General features: G+C 44.3%; 1 pseudogene; it reads right to left on the bottom strand.

The window, feature by feature from the left end:
- Positions 1 to 540: 540 nt before the first annotated feature.
- The window catches only part of LOC141060855 (zinc metalloproteinase-disintegrin-like VLAIP-B), a 176,698-nt pseudogene continuing 158,630 nt past the window's right edge, over positions 541 to 18,608 (bottom strand).

The raw sequence follows: 18,608 nt of genomic DNA, 5'->3' as shown, positions 1-18,608 counted from the left end.
CCTAAAAATATCTGAAAGCAGTCGTAAAAATGTCTCTTCATCACAAGACCTTCATTCATGATGTCTGATGTCCCTTCATCACAAGCCCCACATACATAGGGCAGGAGTGTAGCTATAGGAGATTTGATGGTATCAGTTGGACAGCGGGCAATAAGTGACGGGCCCTGTATGGCCGGGATCACACACAGCGAGATACGGCTGAGTCTCGCAGGTTAAAACCAAGGTCTGGTGCCGGCACTCCGGAGCGGAGCGTGCAGCCGCACAGCAATACATGGAGCTGCACTCTCCGCTCCGGAGTGCCGGTGCCAGAGCTTGGTTTTAACCTGCGAGACTCGGCCGTATCTCGCTGTAGTGTGACTCCGGCCTAACCCAAATTTACAGCTTTGTAAAGGGCGCACATTTATCCCTTCCTTTTCTTGCTCAGTAAATGGAGTAAAATAGAAGTCATTGAAGAAAACAACATATAAAAAAGATACAAACAACATCCAAAAAGATCTTCTACAGAAGTGTGTCCACAACTCTCCGCCCGCATCGGTCATATTAATTCTCGACAGTAGGTTTCAGTTCCTGAAATGATAATAGAAATGACATGAAATCTATGGTATTATTTATATTACTTTCATATATAGTTTGTGATGACAGACGACTTTTGCACCCTCCACTGATTCATTAAATTAAGTGGCCATGGTGGTAATAAAGTGCGGAGCGACATTGTCTTCTCCTATCAGGTCCACTTGGCTTTTTCTAGTGCCTGCATGATAGGCCATTGATTCTAGAACACACATCTCAAACTCCGCACAGTGAGCCAACTTTGGCCAGTGACACTGACACTGCCCCCCAACCCCAATATTGCACCTTCAACTGTATCAGCATCCTGGATGCCGATAGAGATGAAGCAATGGTAGAAGAGGGGGCCCGTCAGCTGACACTCCCTTCTCCATCATTCTCCCTCTGTTTGTGATGTCTCAGCGTAGCGGGAGCGATGATGTCATTATTTTGCACCCACTGTGTCGAGCAGTGAAGAGCTGCAGAGACCGAAACAGCTAGGGACCGGAGTAGAGATATATATTTTTTAATTTGGGGCCCATTAGACTATATGGAGGACTATGCGTGGCCATTATTCTGTATGTATGACTATGTGGGGCCAATTATTTTGTATGGAGGACTATGCGTGGCCATTATACTGAATGGAGGAATATGTTGGGCTTTTAAACTGTACAGAGGACTATGTGTGACCGATTATTTTGTATGGAGGACCATGTAGGGCTCATTATTCTGTATAGAGGACTATATAGGGGCTTTATTTTGTAAGGAATGATAAGGAAAAACTTTAAAACAAGAAACAAAAAAGCCAGCTCACCGTTTGAAGGAAGGTGCTCGGAACCCGTCCTGATGAGACGTGAACAACCATGGAAATTCAAAAATTTGTTCCAGCTCACTTCAGTATAAAACTTCTTTATTGCGTGAAAATTAAAACATGACAAAGCTCCTCGGATATCACACAGCACTGGAGGACAAGCTACGCGTTTCAACCACTAACGTGGTCTTTATCAAAGCTTTGGTGGTCGAAACGCGTAGCTTGTCCTCCAGTGCTGTGTGATCTCCGAGGAGCTTTGTCATGCTTTAATTTTCACGCAATAAAATAGAAGTTTTATACTGAAGTGAGCTGGAACAAATTTTTGAATTTACAAGTAAAAACTTCCTCGGTTGTAGACATGTTTTAATAAATATAAACTTTGTCAAAGTTCTTAATTTTGGCCCTCTGTATTTAATGTATTCATGAGACAACCCCTTCAACCCCGAGACTGTTTTCACCTTCCTGACCAGGACAAATTTTACAATTCAGACCACTTTATTAGGTAATAACTCTAGAATGTTTTAACATGTCTCAGTGTTTCTGAGATTTTTTTCATGACATGTTGTATTTAACGTTATTGGTACATTTTGGTTGATATGATTTGCATTTATTTATGAAAATATCGAAAATTTGACTACAGATGAGAAAATATCACAATTTTCAAACTTTAAATTTTTATGCCCTTAAATCAAATAGTTGCAACTCACAAAATAGATAATAAATAACATTTATCACATGTCTACTTTACATCAGCATCATTTTTGAAACATACCATATAATTAGAATTGTAGCTTCGGTGGAGCTTACCGGCTGCGGTGGAGCAAGGTCCCAGGGTCGCTGCTGCTGGATGCTTCTGGCGGAGGCTGGAGTCGGGCGATGTTTTCAGGTCCCAGGTTGGTATGACGAGGTGTTCAGTGGTGCGGAGGCCCCGCCGACATTTTGTGAAAGCCTGGAGCCCTGCACTTTTCATACTCTTCTATGCGGTGGTCTCTGAGAAAATGGTTGCTGGAGGCGGCGCATGCGCAAATTGAGATCTCAGCATCGAGATCTCATCTTCCAAGATTTCGGTTCCCGAGATCTCAATTACACATGCACTGCCTCCAGCGGCCATTTTCCCAGAGTCTACCAGATTAGAAAGTATGGACGGTGCGGGGCTCTGGGCTGTCACAAACTGTCGATGGAGCCCCCGTACCACTGAGCACCTGGTCATACCAACCTGGGGCACACAGCCATGGTCCAACTCCTGCTGCCACCAAACACCCTTCCCAGCCTTGAGAGTGCAAAATTTCCTGCTTCCGCCAGCAGCAGAACTACCACCTGGGACCCCACTCCTCCACCGCTGCCCTCCTGGTAAACTATCGCAATAGCAAATTATAACATGCACCATTTTATTAAAAAATGTTTTCCAAGTTTCCTCCCCAAAATTTTTGTCTTATAAATTGGTACATCTGATAATGCGGAATCTTACAGTAAATTTTTTTGTAAGGTAGTTAGAAGGGTTAAAAGTTAATCAGCAATTTTCCATTTTTACAACAAAATTTACAAAACCAACTTTTCTTAGTGATCACATCACATTTGAAGCAATTTTAAGGGATCTATGTGACAGAACATACCCAAAAGTAACTTCATTTTAAAAAACTGCACCCCTCAAAGTGGTCAAAACCACATTAAAGAAGTTTATTAACCCTTTAGGTGTTTCACAGAAATTAAAGCAATGTGGAAGGAATAAATTAAAATTTTAATTTTACCCTCAGAAATGCTGCTTTAACACCAAATTTCTCATTTTCGCATGGGTAACAGGAGAAAATGGACCATAAACATTGTGCAATTTCTCCTGAGAATGCAGATACTCCATATGTGGTGGAAAACTACTGTTTGGGCGCATGGCAGGGCTCAGAAGGTAAGGAGCAACATTTTACTTTTAAGAGTACAAAAATAGCTTGATTAGCTAGCTGATGCCATCTTGCGTATGCAGAGACCCTTACATGCCTAAACAGTGGACCCCCCCACAAGTGACCCCATTTTGGAAACTACACCCTTCAAGGAATTTATCTAGACTGTGTTCCAAATTATTATGCAAATGATATTTTTCTATGATTTTCCTAAATAGTCAGTACAAATGACAGTCAGTCTAATAAAAGTCATCACTGGTTAGAGTATGCATCAAATTTTATTGAAGAAACCTCCCAATGATAACCATATAATCTCCAAAATGAATAAAAACTCAAATTGCACTGCTCCATATTATTAGGCACATTAGAATTTCTAAACATTTGATATGTTTTAAAGATCTGAAAATGCTCATTTTTGGAATTTGCAGCATTAGGAGGTCACATTCACTGAACAAAAAAGCTATTTAACTCCAAAACATCCTAACAGGCCAAGTTACATGTTAACATAGGAACCCTTCTGTGATATCACCTTCACAATTCTTGCATCCATTGAACTTGGGAGTTTTTGGAGAGTTTCTGCTTGTATTTCTTTGCATGAAGTCAGAATAGCCTCCCAGAGCTGCTGTTTTCATGTAAACTGCCTCCCACCCTCATACATCTTTTGCTTGATGATACTCCAAAGGTTCTCTATAGGGTTGAGGTCAGGGGAAGATGGTGGCCACACTATGAGTTTATCTCCTTTTATGCCCATAGCAGTCAATGACTCAGAGGTATTCTTTGCACATGAGATGGTGCATTGTCATGCATGAAGATGATTTTGCTCCTGAAGGCACATTTCTGCTTTTTATACCATGGAAGACAGCTGTCAGTCAGAAACTCTACATACAGTACTTTGCAGAGGTCATTTTCACACCTTCAGGAACCTTAAAGAGCCCTACCAGCTGTTTCCCCATGATTCCGGCCCAAAACATGACTCCTCCTCCTCCTTGCTGAAGTCGCAGCCTTGTTGGGACATAGTGGCCATCCACCAACCATCCACTTCTCCATCCAGGGTTGCTCGACACTCATCAGTAAACAAGACTGTATGAAAAATAGTCTTCATGTATGTCTGGGCCCACTGCAACCATTTCTGCTTGTGAACACTGTTTAGGGGTGGCCGAATAGTAGGTTTATGCACCACAGCAAGCCTTGGAAGGATCCTACACCTTGAGGTTCGAGGGACTCCAGAGGCACCAGCAGCTTTACATATCTGTTTGCTGGTTTGTAATGGCTTTTTAGCAGCTCTCTTAATCCGATGAACTTGCCTGGCAGAAACCTTCCTCATTCTGCCTTTATCAGCACAAACATGTCTGTGCTCAGAATCAAACACAAATCTCTTAACAGTACGATGGTCACGCTTAAATTTTTGGAAAATATCTAATGTTTTCATCTCTTGACCAAGGCATTGCACTATTTGATGCTTTTTAGCAGCAGAGAGGTCCTTTTTCTTTCCTAAATTCCTTGAAACCTGTGCCCTGCGTAATAATGTGGAACATCATTCTTAAGTAGTTTTCCTTTAATTGGGCTCACCTGGTAAACTAATTATCACAGGAATTTGAGATTGATTTCAGTGATCCAAAGAGCCCTGATACACAATACCATCTATGAGTTTATTTGAAAAACAAAAAATTACATCTTTATGACACTTAAATCCAATTTGCATAATAATTTGGAACGCAGTGTAGAGATCTGTTGAGCACCTTGAGCCCACAGGTGCTTCACAGAAGCTTATAACATTGAGCCGTGAAAATGAAAAAATATATTTTTTCCCATAAAAAAGTTGCTTTAACTCCAAATTTTTCAATTTCTCAAGAGTAACAGGAAAAAATAGATCATACAATTTTGTGTTGTGCAATTTCTCCTGAGTACACTGAAACCCCATATGTGATGGACAACTATTGTTTGGGCACATGACATGGAAGGAGCACCAATTGAATCCTGGAGTGCAATTTTGGCTGGAATAGATTGCGGACACCATGTCACATTTGAAGAGTCCCTGACATGCCAAAAGCAGCAGAAACCTCCACAAGTGACCCCATTTTGGAAACTACATGTTTGGAGGAATTCATCTAGGGGTGTTGTGAGCATTTTTTTAACCTCAGGTGATTCAGAGAATTGTATGAAATTGTGCCGAGTTAATAGAAAATTACCATTTTTTTCCAATAAAATGTTGCTTTGGCCTCAGGTTTTTAATTTTTAAAAGGGATAATTGGAAAAAATGAATGGTACAATTCGTTATGCAATTTCTCCTGAATACACATGGAAAAAGACTTAGGCATCTTAGTCAATAAGAACTAAATTGGAGTGCTCAGTGTCAGGCAGCTGCCACCAAAGCAAATAGGGTCATAGGATGCATTAGAAGAGGTCGGGGGACACGAGATGAAAACATAATTCTCCCTCTGTACAAATCACTCGTCAGACCACACTTGGAGTATTGTGTGTAATTTTGGACGCCGGTGCTCAAGAAAGACATTACTGAACTTGAAAGGGTTCAAAGGCGGGCTACTAAAATGATAAATGGAGTTGGCTCACTGCAATACCCAGAAAGGTTATCAAAATTAGGTCTATTTACTCAAGAAAAGAGAAGACTTAGGGGAGACTTAATATATATGTACAAGTATATCAGAGGGCAATACAGAGATCTCTCCAATGAACTTTTTGTACCAAGGACTGTGACAAGAACAAGGGGGCATTCTCTTCGTTTGGAGGAAAGACAATTTCTGCACCAGCATAGAAGAGGGTTCTTCGCGGTAAGAGCAGTGAGGCTCTGGAATTCTCTTCCTGAGGAAGTGGTGATGGCCAACTCACTGAACGAATTTAAGAAAGGAATGGATGCTTCTCTTGTGAGTAACAGTATAGAAGGTTACGAATAACAGAATATTATAGGTAGATGGTTGACCCAGCTTAGGGGAAGGAATCTTTTTCCCTATGGAGAAAATTGGCTGCTACTCTGTGGGTTTTTTGCCTTCCCCAGGATCAACAACGCAGAACAGCTGCACTAAAAATAGGCTGAACTAGATGGACATAAGGTCTTCCTTCAGCCTTCAAAACTATGTTACTATGTTACACCAATACCCCTATATATAATGTTTGACCCATTAGCCCAGGAATCATGTGTTCCATAATACAATTATGATGCATTTTATTCAGGATTTCTTGAACAGAATGTTGTAAAATGAGATTAAAGCGTTTTCGTCTGGGTGTGGGAGTGTGCAAAGATTTAAAGAAAGTAATGCTACTCCAGCGCCCCATATTGGATAATTGATGTGATCAAGACCTGTACCTTTTTACATAGTTTTTGTATCATTGGGCAATTCCACCATTTAGGCACTAAAGTAAACTACTTTTTTATTTTTCAATTATTTTTTATTAGGTTTAACAATAGCAAAATAGATTTTGAAACATAACTATAAATAATAACTATAAATAATAATTTTTAACTATAAAATAACAGGGTTGGGAGGATAGTAAAAAGAAGTCTAAGTTTTTGGGATAAAGGTATGAACAAAATAACAGGGTTGGGGGAGGCGGAAAGGGGGAAGGAAACAGGAAAACCGGTAAAGAGGGGAAAAAGAAAAGGGAAAAGGGGAGTCAGAACTGCTTAATGGTCAAACAATTGACCAGTAAATATTATAATAAACAATTATACCTAAATTCTGATGTTTCTAGGATACCTATAAAGTTGTCAACTGCCTAAGAGGTGGTGCTGCTAAGCAACTAGATCAAAGTTGTCCCAAATTTTCTATTCCAGAGAAACCAATTTTTAATTTGTATTTGGCAATGTTATCGTTTTTAAGAGCATAGTTATGTTCATAAATGTTATGGGCCGCTATCCTTTCAATAAGGAATCTTTGCGCTTCCAACAGGTAGCTATCAGATGGTTGGTAGTAATAGGTATACAACAGACAATTTTTGATACTAAAATGTTATTTTAGCCCCAAGTTTTAATAAGAAAAAATGGACCTCACAGTTTGTTGTTCAATTTCTCCTGAGTGCCCCAATACTCTACATTAAATTGAGACTTACTTTTCAGGCACAGTTCAAATCTCAGACGGGAATAAGTGCCATATTATAGTACAGATTTTGTTTTTATGGCGTTATGAACATGTTACGCTTACACCAGGGAAGTGCTGCACATACACCCAACTCGACCCTGTACAGACTGGAAAGGCCCTAGCTGGACAATTAAAAACACCACCTCGGACCTGGCTTCCTAAAAGGCCATTGAGGGGTTTCTCATACCTCCTGAGGAACCAGAGAGGAGGATGCAACACACTCCCAACAAGGGGAAAGTCAAGTGTAAGGAGAGATACAAGAAGCCAAGGTGAGAAACTAAGTCACATTCAAATAAGTTGGAGGAATGAAGGTAAGGAGTACCAAAAATAAAAGGAACAAGAAAGACCTCCCAAGAACCTAATATTGGTAAAAGGAAATGGTGCTGTGAGGGGAAACAACAAGGTAAACCTGTAAGATAAAGAGCTGGAACACCTAAGTATACATTCATCAGGAAATATCGCCAGCAAGGAAGTGCAGAGAAGGGATACTATATGAAGTCCCACACAAAACATGAAAATCAGTATGGGAAAATGGAAATTACCTGGAAAAAGAGCAAACTAAGAAGGGAGAATAAGGACAAAGGAAGAATTAGCATTTGGACAGGGCTCCAATATCACTTAAGCCTAGCTCCCAGAGGCAATTGCCTGCAAGTTCTTGAGGACGTACTGGTACCTCCATTTGTGGAAATGCACAGCAAAATAGTAAATACCGGTACATTTACCATTGGGAAGGGATTAAAGTGCAGCTCCAGGGTGACTCTACTTTAATCCTTTCCATCATGGCCAATTTTTATTTTTCCATTTAAGTTTTTTCCTTGCGAGAGTAATAACGTTTTTATTTTTCCATCTCCCTACTCATATATGAGGGCTTGTTTTTTGTGAGATGAATTTTTGGCATGTGTACTGTCATGTGTGACATGACCCGCAGGCCGGTACCTGAAACAACAAGACCAACACGTGTACCTGTCCTGTGTGACACGACCCACAGGCCGGTAACTGAAACAACAAGACAAAGGAGAAGGGGAAACAGTTACAACGGTGGGCCCTGCAATAGGATACGGGGACGTGGAGACCTCCTGCACTCCCTTGAGGCAGTGTCCCTAAGCACTCCTAGCATTCCTTATACAGGCTCCTCACCTGTCACCGACCAGGATACCTGAACCCTCACTCACCCCGCACCTACCCCTTGCTAGGGAACTGGGTGGGGCAGACACTGGTCCCACCGCTGCACTAATACACACAAGGAAAAATACACAAAACGGGGAATACAACGAAACACTTATCTTTCTCTGCTGCAGTCACCAGGCACCAGGCAGCAGAGTTCAGCACCAGATCAGCTTTCAGCAGTGGCTTGAACCCTCAGAGCCAGCTGCTACCTTCACCATCTTCAGCAGTGGCTCGACACCTCAGAGCCAGCTGCTCCCTTTTCTCTGCTGCAAACACCGGGCAGCAGAGTTCAGCAACAGACTTTCAGCAGTGGCTCAACACCTCAGAGCCAGCTGCTCACTTCACCATGGTTGGAATCCACAAAGGAAATGCTATCCCCAACACCTGATAGACCGGCTGACCTTATATAGCAAAGGAGGAGCAAGCAAGGGCCAAAAACAAATGTAATAACCCCAGTGACCACTGGGAGAAAAAGGTAAAACAAAGAAACCATCATAATGTAATGACACTTGTGGCCACCGGGGGCAAAAACCCATATTAAGCCCCAGAAGCCTGAAAATAAAGGTTTTAATGAGGGAACCCAGAATCTGACACAGATCCAAGAATTGGACTGTGACAATTTTAGTTTTGAATGACACCATTCATTCAACCATATAATGCATTGAAAAACAAGCAAAAATTTCAAGAGAATGGAGGAGTAAATACAATTTCTCCATTGTTTTGGGGTTTTGTTTTTGTGGCGTTCACTGTACAGCAATATGATTGGTCAAATCAGTACAACTACTGAGATAAACTTGTATGCATTTTTTCAGATTTTAGTTACTAAAAAATTCTGAACTTTTTGATTTCTGTTTATATTGTCTGAGACCTGCTACTTTTTTTTACTTTTGCGCTGATGGAATTGTAAGAGGGATTTTTTTTGTGTGCAGAGCTTTTGCTTTCATTCTTATGATTTTGGAGGTGGGGGCATATGTCATTTGGATAGGTTTTCATTGCAGTTTTTGAGGAAATGGAGTGATGAAAAAAACAGCAATTTTCCACCATTTACCATAAGGCTTAACTAAGGTTATATTTTAATAGATTGGACTTTTGTGGATGTGGCAATATGAAGTATGATAATATTTTTAATATCTTTGTTTTTGTACTGTTAAAAAGGGGGATGATTCAAACTTACGAATTTTTTTTTATTTTTTTATTCCTTTTTTTAGTACTTGTGTGGTCTTGAACGAGAAAACCACTTGAATGCAGCAATCAGAAACTGACAGAGGAATGTAAGTGGTTAAACGGAAACCAGAGTCATAAACTAAGGGATATAAAATAATCACCGCGCTATAATGAGGCTGAGAGACAATACCTATGTACGTTGAATAAATCAATTATACATACAGTGGGTACGGAAAGTATTCAGGTCCCTTTGAATTTTTCACTCTTTGTTTCATTGCAGCCATTTGGTAAATTCAAAAAAGTTCATTTTTTTCTCATTAATGTACATTCTGCACCCCATCTTGACGGAAAAAAACCCCAGAAATGTAGAAATATTTGCAAATTTATTAAAAAAGAAAAACTGAAATATCACATGGTCATAAGTATTCAGACCCTTTGCTCAGTATTGATTAGAAGCACCTTTTGAGCTAGTACAGCCATGAGTCTTCTTGGGAATGATGCAACAAGTTTTTCACACCTGGATTTGGGGATCCTCTGCCATTCTGCCTTACAGATCCTCTCCAGTTCCGTCAGGTTGGATGGTGAACGTTGGTGGACAGCTATTTTCAGGTCTCTCCAGAGATGCTCAATTGGGTTTAGGTCAGGGCTGTGGCTAGGTCAGTCAAGAATGGTCACAGAGTTGTTCTGAAGCCACTCCTTTGTTATTTTAGCTGTGTGCTCAGGGTCATTGTCTTGTTGGAAGGTGAACCTTTGGCCAAGTCTCAGTTCCAGAGCACTCTGGAAGAGGTTTTCATCCAAGATATCTCTGTACTGCCATAAAGGCCCGACTGGTGGAGGGTTGATATTGATTTGATTGGTAGAGACATATTCATTTTTTATTACCCTCATTCTTTTGGTAGCAGCCCAATTTTATGTATTAAAACACTCCAGTATTTTTAACGCATTTTTTCCTAATTTTTTAGATTTAAATATTTACTTTTTAAATAAAGGTTTTTAGAGATATCAATAAAATATTGTTTTTAAATTAATCTAATTTGTCTTACAATCACACTATTATCCATGTCCATTCATATTATGTAAAAGATACAGAAGCACATACTACCACATAACCATATATAAGTAACAGATTCACCTTCATGTCACTATATATGGCCAAAATACTAAGTAGAGTGGGAAGGACTGTAGAAACACATTACTTCATACTTAGACACTTCCAAATAAGCAGACTGTTCTCTGTAGTCTAACTTGTTTATTGGTGAAGAGTATAGAACATGCGGTAAAACTATAAAGAATACAAACAACATGGGTAAGTATTGGGCAGATGATCACACAGCTAACACAATTACAGGAAGTATACAGTGTGATGCAATGTTCACATGGAATACACAGGTGTCTAATTACATCTACTGAGCTCTGGCTGCCATACAGCTAATAACATCTCTGTACAACACAGCATGGCAAGAAAAGATATTAATCTTACCAGATATGCTTTACCCGGATAACGAACTTAAGTAGGGAGTTACAGGAGGACAAGAAAACAACGTGTGTCCTTATGAAATACACAGAATAAAATGGCATCTTCATCCCAGAATACATTGCATCATTCCCACAATGCATTGTTTCAATCCCATATTGCTACACTGTTAAAGACACAGGCTGCAAATGCTATTTCAGACACTTCTATAAATTCAGGCACCACTAGATGTTGCTAACTAAACCAGCACATAATATAAAAATATTTGCCCTATATTCAGAGTGCAGAGCATATTTAGTGATGATTTGTATTTTATTAGCGCACAAACATATTTCCCCATTCATCATATTAAACAATATACATATGGAGACATTGCCAATCCATGGGGTATATGGTCCACGCTGTGCAAGCAGGCAGCGGTGAGACAGGTTGGCGCCGATATATAAGGACGGGCTACACGTTGGAGTCATAGCCCTGACGAAGAAGAACTGTATCCCTCGAAAGACATTGGTAGTTGATCCCTTCGCGCACCCGTCTAATAGTTCCGTGACGTCATGACTTGTCACGCCCCCCGCTAACCGGGCCACAGCCTCTGTGTTGCTACCAGCCGAAGCACGTCAGGAGCTTGTGCTTCTCCCCGCACAGCAAAGAGGATCTAGGAGGATCATTTTCACGGGAGAACGCTCCCGCAACCGCCATCCTCTGGCACCTCACATTCTACCACATGGGGCCCGCTGCACGCCATATTTCCCTTAGCAGCTACTAACTCTACTCCGGTACAGACAGCCATCCTGGACTCGCGGTACACTATATCACCAACGACAGTACAAGTAAGTGCTAAACTAACCCTAGTGATTAGTGCTTGCTCATGTATAATTGAATTATTCAACGTACATAGGTATTGTCCTCTCAGCCTCATTATAGCGCAGTGATTACTTCATATCCCTTAGTTTATACCTCCAGACAGAAGCCCACACAGAACCTGTTAGATCACCAGCCGCTTTCAACCTCTATCATCTCTCCCCCATCTCCTTTTTGGAGCGCTGGTGTATTTTTTTCTGTTTTAGAAACCAGATGTCATGGTCCAGTCCGGAGTTTATTTTCTGCTGTCTTCACTCCAGACTGGTCATGCGGGAGTTAATCTCCTCAGCCTCGTTCTGGAGCTAGCTGGGCTATTTCAGTCTCTCACAGCCTGCTGACCAGTGTTAGTGATAGCTTAAGCTTCCAGTTTAGAGCCTCTGACCCTTGTACCTTGGTGTTCCTCCTGCCTTTGACTGATATTCACGTGTATGACCCGGACTGATTTCTGACCCCGTCTCTTGGTATTCGTCTCTGCTGTTACGTTCCCTCTCTGGCATCTGACTCCCCAGCTTGTATCCCGACCACGTATTTCATCTCACGCAGGGCTGCCACTAGGAATTTCGGGGCCCCATACTGGCAAAATTTTCAGGGCCCCCTTGAGACTCCACCCAGGCTCCACCCCAGCCCTGCCCTCCACCCCTCGAACTGTCCACAGTCCCACTGCTCTCTCTTGGAAAAACTCCACTTCTCACCTATCACACATTAACAGTTCCCATCACCAGATCACACATATAGCCAGCAGCTTTTGTTTTGGCCAAAAGATTTTTTAAGCCACCACCATAACAGGGTAGACACTTTTGGCCGAGCTCTACTCTACTGTATTAAATATTTGTTAAAATATGCAATACAATTTAGATATATTTTTATTTATTTTTCAATATTTAAAATGACCAATAATATCACATACAAGGAAAAAATACCGCTACACCATGTCCAGACCATATATTACCACCACAAAGTGACCAAATAATAGCACATACAAGGGACAAATACCACTGCACCATGTCCAGACCACATATTACCACCACAGTGACAAAATAATATCACATACAAGGAAAAAATACCGCCACACCATGACCAGACCACATTTTACCACCACAGTGACTGAATAATACCACATACAAGGAACAAATACCGCTACACCATGTCCAGACCACATATTACCACCACATGGTGACTGAATACTACAATACTGATCAGTAATAAAATAACACAATACTTTCACCATAAGTGCCATTATACACAGGAGACCTGTACTTAGTATGCATTGTCTCTGTACAGGTAATACAGGTATAAGGGGTAAGGTTTCTCCTTGTGGAGAGTGACATGCCAGCTCTGGCTTGTCAAGGTAAGGAGGCTTATTCGCTGTGCAGTGCTCCTCTGGGAAAATAATATGCAAATTGCCTCTTCAGCAAAAAAGAGGACTTGAACTCTATAGCGCCACCTGTTTGTAGTAGCGATCCTACAAGTCACAATCAACCCTTTAACGAGTCTTGTAATATGACTTAGGAGTCATATTACAAGACTCGTTAAAGGGTTGATTGTGACTTGTAGGATCGCTACTACTAACAGGTGGCGCTATAGAGTTCAAGTCCTCTTTTTCTCTGAAGAGGCAATTTGCATACAGATAATGCAGTGATCCATGACATTATACACAGGAGCTCTGTATATAGTATACAGTATATAGGTAACACACTAACTCACCAGTGACGTCTCTAGGTGAAGTCCTTCATCTTCGCTTTTCATCTTTAATCCAGCACAGATCGCCATCACATCTTCCAGCCAGGGCTCGTCTCTGCAGGAAATAACACAGTTATCTAGAGCTCCGCTTGCAGAACACATTACTTATTTTTTTCCCAACTTCTACATTACACCACATGAAGAAAAAAAGGTGACATAGTATCACTCTGCACAGTAACAGAAAAGCCACCCCATTTAAAACAGTATACTCAAAAAATAAAATAAATACATCACTGCAGTAATAATATTCTTTAATTAGCCCCTATGGTAATAATATCCCCCATCCTGACCCCCGTGTGTCTCATTCCTGGCTTCAGCCATATTTTCTCTCATCCTGCCCTCATGAGTATCCATTCTGCCCCATATGTCTCCATCGTATCCATCCTGCCCCATGATCCTGCCCCATCTGTCTCCAGTCCTGCCCCATCTGTCTGCAATCCTGCCCCCAGTGTATTCAATCCTGCCCCGTATCTCCATTCTTCTGCCCCGTGTCTCCAATCATGCCCCGTATCTCCATTCTTCTGCCCCGTATCTCCAGTCATGCCTCGTATCTCCATTCTGCCCCGTGTGTCCAATCATGCCCCGTATCTCCATTCTGCCCCGTGTGTCCAATCATGCCCCGTATCTCCTTTCTGCCCTGCATCTCCATTTTGCCCCGTGTCTCCAATCATGCCCGGTGTCTCCATTTTGCCCCGTGTCTCCAATCATGCCCCCATTTCTATTTTGCCCCGTGTCTCCATTCATGCCCTGCATCTCCATTCTGCCCCATGTCTCTAATCATGGCCTGCATCTCCATTCTGCCCCGTGTGTCCAATCATGCCCCGTATTTCCATTTTGCCCTGCATCTCCATTTTGCCCCGTGTCTCCAATCATGCCCGGTGTCTCCATTTTGCCCTGTGTCTCCAATCATGCCCTGTATCTCCATTCTGCCCTATGTCTCCATTTTGCCCCGTGTCTCCAATCATTCCCCGTATCTCCATTTTGCCCCGTGTCTCCAATCATGCCCCGCATCTCCATTCTGCCCCATGTCTCTAATCATGCCCCGCATCTCCATTCTGCCCCGTGTCTCCATTCTGCCCCGTGTCTCCATTCTGCCCCGTGTCTCCAATCATGCCCTGCATCTCCATTCTTCCCCGTGTTTCCATTCTGCCCGTGTCTCTATTCTGCCCTGTGTCTCCAATCATGCCCCGCATCTCCATTCTGCCCCGTGTCTCCAATCATGCCCCGCATCTCCATTCTGCCCTGTGTCTCCAATCATGCCCCCCATTTCTATTCTGCCCCGTGTCTCCATTCATGCCCTGCATCTCCATTCTGCCCCATGTCTCTAATCATGCCCTGTATCTCCATTCTGCCCTGTGTCTTCATTTTGCGCCGTGTCTCCAATCATGCCCCGTATCTCCATTCTGCCCCGTGTGTCCAATCATGCCCCGTATCTCCTTTCTGCCCTGCATCTCCATTTTGCCCCGTGTCTCCAATCATGCCCGGTGTCTCCATTTTGCCCCGTGTCTCCAATCATGCCCCGTATCTCCATTCTGCCCCGTGTGTCCAATCATGCCCCGTATCTCCATTTTGCCCTGCATCTCCATTTTGCCCCGTGTCTCCAATCATGCCCCGTGTCTCCATTTTGCCCCGTGTCTCCAATCATGCCCTGTATCTCCATTCTGCCCTATGTCTCCATTTTGCCCCGTGTCTCCAATCATTCCCCGTATCTCCATTTTGCCCCGTGTCTCCAATCATGCCCCGCATCTCCATTCTGCCCCATGTCTCTAATCATGCCCCGCATCTCCATTCTGCCCCGAGTCTCCATTCTGCCCCGTGTCTCCAATCATGCCCCGCATCTCCATTCTTCCCCGTGTTTCCATTCTGCCCGTGTCTCCATTCTGCCCTGTGTCTCCAATCATGCTCCGCATCTCCATTCTTCCCCGTGTCTCCAATCATGCCCCGCATCTCCATTCTGCCCTGTGTCTCCAATCATGCCCCCCATTTCTATTCTGCCCCGTGTCTCCATTCATGCCCTGCATCTCCATTCTGCCCCATGTCTCTAATCATGCCCTGCATCTCCATTCTGCACTGTGTCTCCATTTTGCCCCGTGTCTCCAATCATGCCCCGTATCTCCATTCTGCCCCGTGTGTCCAATCATGCCCCGTATCTCCATTCTGCCCTGCATCTCCATTTTGCCCCGTGTCTCCAATCATGCCCGGTGTCTCCATTTTGCCCTGTGTCTCCAATCATGCCCTGTATCTCCATTCTTCCCTGTGTCTCCATTTTGCCCCGTGTCTCCAATCATGCCCCATATCTCCATTTTGCCCCGTGTCTCCAATCATGTCCCGCATCTCCATTCTGCCCTGTGTCTCCAATCATGCCCCCCATCTCCATTCTGCCCCGTGTCTCCATTCATTTCCCGCATCTCCATTCTGCCCCATGTCTCCAATCATGCCCGCATCTCCATTCTGCCCCGTGTCTCCAATCATGCCCCACATCTCCATTCTGCCCCGTGTCTCCATTCTGCCCCGTGACTCCAATCATGCCCCGCATCTCCATTCTGCCCTGTGTCTCCAATCATGCCCCCATCTCCATTCTGCCCCATGTCTCCATTCATGCCCCACATCTCCATTCTGCCCCATGTCTCCAATCATGCCCCGCATCTCCATTCTGCCCCGTGTCTCCGATCATGCCCCGCATCTCCATTCTGCCCCGTGTCTCCAATTATGCCCCGCATATCCATTCTGCCCCGTGTCTCCATTCTGCCCCACGTCTCCAATCATGCCCCGCATATCTATTCTTCCCCGTGTCTCCAATTATGCCCCGCATCTCCATTCTGCCCCATGTCTCCATTCTGCCCCATGTCTCTAATCATGCCCCGCATCTCCATTCTGCCCCGAGTCTCCATTCTGCCCCGTGTCTCCAATCATGCCCCGCATCTCCATTCTTCCCCGTGTTTCCATTCTGCCCGTGTCTCCATTCTGCCCTGTGTCTCCAATCATGCCCCGCATCTCCATTCTGCCCCGTGTCTCCAATCATGCCCCGCATCTCCATTCTGCCCTGTGTCTCCAATCATGCCCCCCATTTCTATTCTGCCCCGTGTCTCCATTCATGCCCTGCATCTCCATTCTGCCCCATGTCTCTAATCATGCCCTGCATCTCCATTCTGCACTGTGTCTCCATTTTGCCCCGTGTCTCCAATCATGCCCCGTATCTCCATTCTGCCCCGTGTGTCCAATCATGCCCCGTATCTCCATTCTGTCCTGCATCTCCATTTTGCCCCGTGTCTCCAATCATGCCCGGTGTCTCCATTTTGCCCTGTGTCTCCAATCATGCCCTGTATCTCCATTCTTCCCTGTGTCTCCATTTTGCCCCGTGTCTCCAATCATGCCCCATATCTCCATTTTGCCCCGTGTCTCCAATCATGTCCCGCATCTCCATTCTGCCCTGTGTCTCCAATCATGCCCCCATCTCCATTCTGCCCCGTGTCTCCATTCATACCCCGCATCTCCATTCTGCCCCATGTCTCCAATCATGCCCGCATCTCCATTCTGCCCCGTGTCTCCAATCATGCCCCACATCTCCATTCTACCCCGTGTCTCCATTCTGCCCCGTGACTCCAATCATGCCCCGCATCTCCATTCTGCCCTGTGTCTCCATTCATGCCCCACATCTCCATTCTGCCCCATGTCTCCAATCATGCCCCGCATCTCCATTCTGCCCCGTGTCTCCGATCATGCCCCGCATCTCCATTCTGCCCCGTGTCTCCAATTATGCCCCGCATATCCATTCTGCCCCGTGTCTCCATTCTGCCCCACGTCTCCAATCTTGCCCCGCATATCTATTCTTCCCCGTGTCTCCAATTATGCCCCGCATCTCCATTCTGCCCCATGTCTCCATTCTGCCCCGTGTGTCCAATCATGCCCCGTATTTCCATTTTGCCCTGCATCTCCATTTTGCCCCGTGTCTCCAATCATGCCCCGTGTCTCCATTTTGCCCCGTGTCTCCAATCATGCCCTGTATCTCCATTCTGCCCTATGTCTCCATTTTGCCCCGTGTCTCCAATCATTCCCCGTATCTCCATTTTGCCCCGTGTCTCCAATCATGCCCCGCATCTCCATTCTGCCCCGTGTCTCCAATCATGCCCCGCATCTCCATTCTGCCCCATGTCTCTAATCATGCCCCGCATCTCCATTCTGCCCCGTGTCTCCATTCTGCCCCGTGTCTCCAATCATGCCCTGCATCTCCATTCTTCCCCGTGTTTCCATTCTGCCCGTGTCTCTATTCTGCCCTGTGTCTCCAATCATGCCCCGCATCTCCATTCTGCCCCGTGTCTCCAATCATGCCCCGCATCTCCATTCTGCCCTGTGTCTCCAATCATGCCCCCCATTTCTATTCTGCCCCGTGTCTCCATTCATGCCCTGCATCTCCATTCTGCCCCATGTCTCTAATCATGCCCTGTATCTCCATTCTGCCCTGTGTCTCCATTTTGCGCCGTGTCTCCAATCATGCCCCGTATCTCCATTCTGCCCCGTGTGTCCAATCATGCCCCGTATCTCCTTTCTGCCCTGCATCTCCATTTTGCCCCGTGTCTCCAATCATGCCCGGTGTCTCCATTTTGCCCCGTGTCTCCAATCATGCCCCGTATCTCCATTCTGCCCCGTGTGTCCAATCATGCCCCGTATCTCCATTTTGCCCTGCATCTCCATTTTGCCCCGTGTCTCCAATCATGCCCCGTGTCTCCATTTTGCCCCGTGTCTCCAATCATGCCCTGTATCTCCATTCTGCCCTATGTCTCCATTTTGCCCCGTGTCTCCAATCATTCCCCGTATCTCCATTTTGCCCCGTGTCTCCAATCATGCCCCGCATCTCCATT

The sequence above is a fragment of the Dendrobates tinctorius genome, unplaced genomic scaffold (assembly GCF_039654945.1).
Source record: "Dendrobates tinctorius isolate UK_male_01 unplaced genomic scaffold, ASM3965494v1 ptg000245l, whole genome shotgun sequence".
In the NCBI taxonomy this organism is placed as follows: Eukaryota; Metazoa; Chordata; class Amphibia; order Anura; family Dendrobatidae; genus Dendrobates; species Dendrobates tinctorius.
The sequence above is the reverse complement of the archived record's forward strand: the minus strand, read 5'-3'. Positions and strand labels throughout refer to the sequence as shown.